General features: G+C 47.5%; 1 pseudogene; it reads left to right on the top strand.

The window, feature by feature from the left end:
• Positions 1 to 3,007: 3,007 nt before the first annotated feature.
• Positions 3,008 to 5,530, top strand: part of LOC110329464 — a 9,070-nt pseudogene continuing 6,547 nt past the window's right edge.

The raw sequence follows: 5,530 nt of genomic DNA, 5'->3' as shown, positions 1-5,530 counted from the left end.
TGTTAGTTTTTAGAAAAAAGGAGAGGCATTTCTGTAGCTGTCATGGGCAGGATAAAATCCCCTCTGTCACCAGACTCTACAAATATGCCTGGTTATTAGGCAAAGGGGAACAAAGGTTATTGTTGGAATTAAAGGTGCCGGCCCATTGAACTGAGGTAACAGTAGTGTACTGTGTTGTTCAGAGAAAAAGAAAGGAAAGGAAAGGAAGAAAGGGAAAAGAAACCCAAAGTGGGGACAGGAGAGATGGCTCAGCGGTTAAGAGCACTGACTGCTCTTCCAGAGGTCCTGAGTTCAATTCCCAGCAACCACATGGTGGCTCACAAGCATCTGTAATGGGATCTGACGCCCTCTTCTGGCATGCAGGTGTACAATGCAGAGCATAGGTCTCCATTAAGTCTGACTTAAATGTTGTGCATGGGTGTGTGGACTTTGTCCAGACTTACAACATTCGTGTCTTGCGTATTATTTAACAAATAATTTCACTTAAATTTTTAAAAAGAAGAATTTGTGGCAGGTGAGATGGCTGAGCAGGTAAAGTCTCCACCAAGCCTGAGAACGTGAGTCCCCAGGACCACATGGTGGGAGGAGTGGACAGACTTCTGCAAATTCTCCTCTCACCTCCACACGTGGGCCACGGCATGCACACACAAACATAAACACACTGAATAAATAAGTGTACTTTGTTTGTTTATTATGAATATAGCATTCTGCCTGCATATATAACTGCAGGCCAGAAGAGGGCACCAGATCTCATTACAGATGGATGTGAGCCACCATGTGGTTGCTGGGAATGGAACTCAAGACCTCTGGAAGAGCAGTCAGTGCTCTTAACCTCTGAGCCATCTCTCCAGCACGTAAGTGTAGCTCTTAAAGGTTTAAAAATAATTTGTTTTATATAAAAAATGGAATTCGAATCTGGCAATGAAGGGAAATGAAATTTGAGATGAAATTTAAGGCCTGTGATTCATGTAACTTAGGTCAGAAAGAGGAGTTTGTGAGCTTAGAAGCCTGAGGCTGAGAACCTAGTGGAACTGGCCCGAGCAGGACCGAGCAGGCCCGCCTGTTACACAGTAACCAGATGTTCCCTTGACCCGCCCCTCAGGTTCCTGACATCCTTGCACTCCTACTATTCTACTGACGTGTAATCATTCTGCTGATGTTTAAATGAGCCAATCGTGTATAACCGCGCCAAAATCCTCCTAGCCCCCACCCTCTCCCTATAAAAACCCCTAGCTTTTGAGCCACATGGTCGATGCCTCTATCTCCTGCGTGGGATATGCATCAGCTCTGTCAATAAAGTACCTCATGTTTTTTACATCAAGAATGTCTCTGCGTGTTATCTGGGTGAGCCCTTATCCCGAGACAAGAGCGGGGTCCCCGGAAAGAGGGTCCTACAGTATGAGGTTTCGATCAATGAGTTTTTCACTGTCATTAAGTACCAGCTAGATATTAGAAATAACGCAAATGGCCAGAGAGATGACTCAGCAGGTAAAGGGTACTTGCTGACAAACCCAATGACCTGAGCTCCATCCCTGGGACCCACAGGGTAGGAGGAAAGAATTCACTCCCACAAGTTGTCATCTGACCAACATGTGTTTGCACACACACACACACACACACACACACACACACACACACCGAGCAGGGAGAATAAATGTAATTAATTTTAAAATAATGCGGACGGCCAGAGAGATAACTCAGCTAGTCAAGTGAGTCCTCTCACCCTTGTGCTTGCTTTGCACAAGAACTGGAATTTAATCTCTACCACCAATATGGGAGAAGAAGACAGGCATGGGAGTGTATACGTGCAGCCCCAGCACTGGAAGAGTGGAGGCAGGGGGATCCCTGAAGTTTGCTGGTTTGGCAGTCTGGCCAAATTGGCAAGCTCTAGGTTCGGTGCATCTCTATCTCAAAAAATAAGGTGGTGAGCATTGGACAAGATACACGACATCTGTCTCTGACCTCTATATGCACACACATGCATGCATGCACATACATGTGCACAAAATAGTAGTAGGCATTAGTTCTTCATCACAGAGGAAAACCCCAAATTTTACAGGGTGGCTAAAAGTCCTGGCTTTTAACTATAAAGTAACTAGAAATGTCTCCAACTTCTGTCACTACAAAAATATGCCCCACATCTGAGCATTGGTAGTACACACTATAATCCCAGGACTGAGGAGATGGAAGTTGGTCGATCAGGAGTTCAAGCCAGTCCTGGCAATAACATAAATTTATAAATGCCCCCACGGATCTCCAGAAGGCTGGGGAGAACCCTGATAAACCCTCACTGAACAACATTGTTCCTTCAGTAGATTATGCTGAAGTGTGCCACACTCCACTCTGAATGGAGAGTGATGGGCGAGGTGTAAAGTGGAGAACTTCAGAGGCGCCAACTTTGAGGATATATATTTTATAGTTTTGGATAACACACAGTAGTTTCATGTATTGATAGGGTACAGTGTGGCGTTTCAATCCACAAAGCCAAGCTGTAACACTCAGATCTGGCAACTGGCATGTTTACTACCTCAAACACGGCGAAGAGAACATTCTCTTCCGGCCCTTTTGGAGTATCCACTTCATGACAAAGAGTTACCCAACTACACTTTGGAACGTTAGAAGTTATCCATCCAGTCTGTCTGAAGCCCCTGGACCTATGACCATTCTTCGCCCTTCCCACCAAAACTAGCTTTCTCTCAAAAGCCATTAGAGGATGGAGGGGACCGCCAGCAGGCTGTGTTAAGAAACTGTCTTTGTGTGCAGCAAGATGGCTGCCACTCCGTATCCACAATGTCTCGTGTGGACTTGCCACCCAGGGATTCGCACTCTTCTGATTAGTTTTGGTGGTTCAGTTTGGTTTCTCACATACACCGAAATCAACTTTTGCCAGAAAGGGAAAAAAAAAAAATGCAATTGACTCAGATCACACTATCTTTCCCCACATTCTGCAAAAACATTTCAGAAGTTAGAACCAAGGAGGAAACACCAGGTTCAAATATCCAGAGTGATGTGCATTTCCGGCGAGCAAAAGAAACCTGCTGAGAGGGGGGCAGAAGAGAACGATGCTGCTTACACAGCAAAGCTGTCCGGGGCAGTCTCCACACAGGCTGCTCCCAAGTTTAAGACGGAGTTTGTTCTTACCTTGAAGGCCGACCGGTCTCCCTCCACAGCCTGCCCCATGAATCCCCATGGGACGCACTGGACCATGCCAGGAAACTTGGTCCGGCTGAGTGAGTTCTGAGACCCCAGCACCCAGGCACTCACCTGACGGTGGTAGGACTTTCCCTGCTCCCTATCAGGTCCCTGACCTGGAACACGTGACCACATAGGACTGTGACCAATGGTCACACAGATCAGAACAGAGTTCTCCATGCTAATGAGGTATCTGGATAGGCCCTGAGGGTTTAGCCAATAAGCTTCCCTTCCCAGACATTCCTTCCTAAAAAGGTGTTTAATCTCAGGCCCACCCTGAAGCAGTAGTATGCACCCATTTTCCACGATGAATAATCAATAAACAGTTTGAAACTTAGAACTGTCTCTCTCAAGAACCATCGTGGGGAGCATGGAGAATGCGTTCATCTCAGAGCCACTCTCTCTGCCTAAGTCTCCCGAAGAAGGCTCCTCCTCGCTCCTGGACAACCGCTGCTAAACTTAGGACAACGACCAATGAGCTAAACCAGAGTTCCCCCTCCCCCCAGCCTTGGGCTCATCCTCACAGGCCCTAGGGCCCCCTCTGTTCTGCTTTCCAGTGGTGTCTGGATGCCTGGGAGTCAGGGAACCTCAGCTTTGGCCTCAACCTGTGCTCTTTCTCACTGGAGCTGAGGTACACATCTTAGGCTACGTTTCTCCACCCCCTGAGTGTGTATTGGCCCCGTACCCGATGGTGGTGCAGGGTAAATGTATTCTAGTGTTCCGGGTTTCACCTGCCCGGTGGAGTTCCCACACCCTAGCGGGTGAGGCAGAAGCAGAACCACATTTCTATGTGGATGTATTAATACTTTCTTAAAATTTATCCAGGACAAGGTGGAAGTAAGGGCACTAGAGAGAAATTACCTTCTGAGGAAAGGGGAGGAGCTGGCCTCAACCACAACTACTGAAGATGATGAGAACGTGATTGCTGCAGAAATGATCTCACAACGACATTAAAGGTAGGGAGATTGCACGCTCTAATGCAGGCGGGTACTCTTCACACCGGACAAGCTGAACCTCTGTGGTAGTCTATTGTTTACCCAAGGCAACAGAGCTGATTGGCAGAAAAAGGAGGAGGGGTTTCTAACATCTAGCTTTTTATTTTTTTCCTCATGTTTCAAGACAGGGTCTCTCTGTAGCCCTGGCTGTCCTGGAACTAACTCTGTAGACCAGGTTGGCCTCGAATTTATAGAGATCTACCTGCCTCGGCATAGCAAATGCTGGGATTAAAGGTATGTGCCACCACCACCTAGCCCAACATTCTGTTTAAAGCCCAAATAGGTTTTATTGCCATGGATAAAGAAAATTGTGTGTGTGTGTGTGTGTGTGTGTGTGTGTGTGTGTGTGTGTATTACTCAACTGAGATTCCCTTCTCAGGTGACTCAGGGTTGTGTCAAGTTGACAATTAAAGCTACGACATTAGGCCGGACCCTGAAGGTCAGCAAGTGAAGGTGGCAATAGTCAGTCTGGGACTGCCTGCTATTGCTGTCCAGGCCACGACCGAGCATACGACCCCAGCCACACTGGTCCTGTTTGCTGCGACCTCATGAAGGGTGGCAGAGGAAGTGGCAACAAATCTGCCAGCGGGTCAGCTGGCTTCTTCGGAGTGGGAGGAGCGGGAGGAGTGGGTTATTCAAACCAGCTGATTTGCCCAGTGTCCCACTGACTGGGATGAACCCCGCTATCTCCTTATATAAATGTGGTCCACTCTATCTCATTCAGGATACTGATGAGTTTATTTGGGCTGGAAAAGGCTCAGTGGTTAAGAGCACTAACTACTTTGTGAAGGTCCTGAGTTCAAATCCTAGCAATCACAAGGTGACTCACAATCATCTGTATAGCTACAGTGTGCTCATATACATAAAATAAATAAATAAATCTTTTTTAAAAAACTGATGAGCCAGGCGTGGTGGCACACGCCTTTAATCCTAGCACTTGGGAGGCAGAGGCAGGCAGATTTCTGAGTTCAAGGCCAGCCTGGTCTACAGAGTGAGTTTTAGGACAGCCAGGGCTACACAGAGAGCCCTGGAGGAGGAGGAGGAGGAGGAGGAGGAGAAGGAGGAGGAGGAGGAAGGCTAGGACTAATAGGAGAGTTGCCATCTGACCTCCAAACATGTTCTGGGGCACATGCACAGGTGCTGTGACATATGAACATACACACGTGTGCACACACACACAAACCCACACAAGATAAGATGAGGCAGAGTGGGCTGGTGAGATGGCTCAGTGGGTAAGAGCACCCAACTGCTCTTCCGAAGGTCCGGAGTTCAAATCCCAGCAACCACATGGTGGCTCATAACCATCCGTAACAAGATCTGACTCCCTCTTCTGGAGTGTCTGA

Source organism: Mus pahari, chromosome 12 (assembly GCF_900095145.1).
Source record: "Mus pahari chromosome 12, PAHARI_EIJ_v1.1, whole genome shotgun sequence".
In the NCBI taxonomy this organism is placed as follows: domain Eukaryota; kingdom Metazoa; phylum Chordata; class Mammalia; order Rodentia; family Muridae; genus Mus; species Mus pahari.
This window is presented reverse-complemented; position numbering and strand designations above follow the sequence as displayed.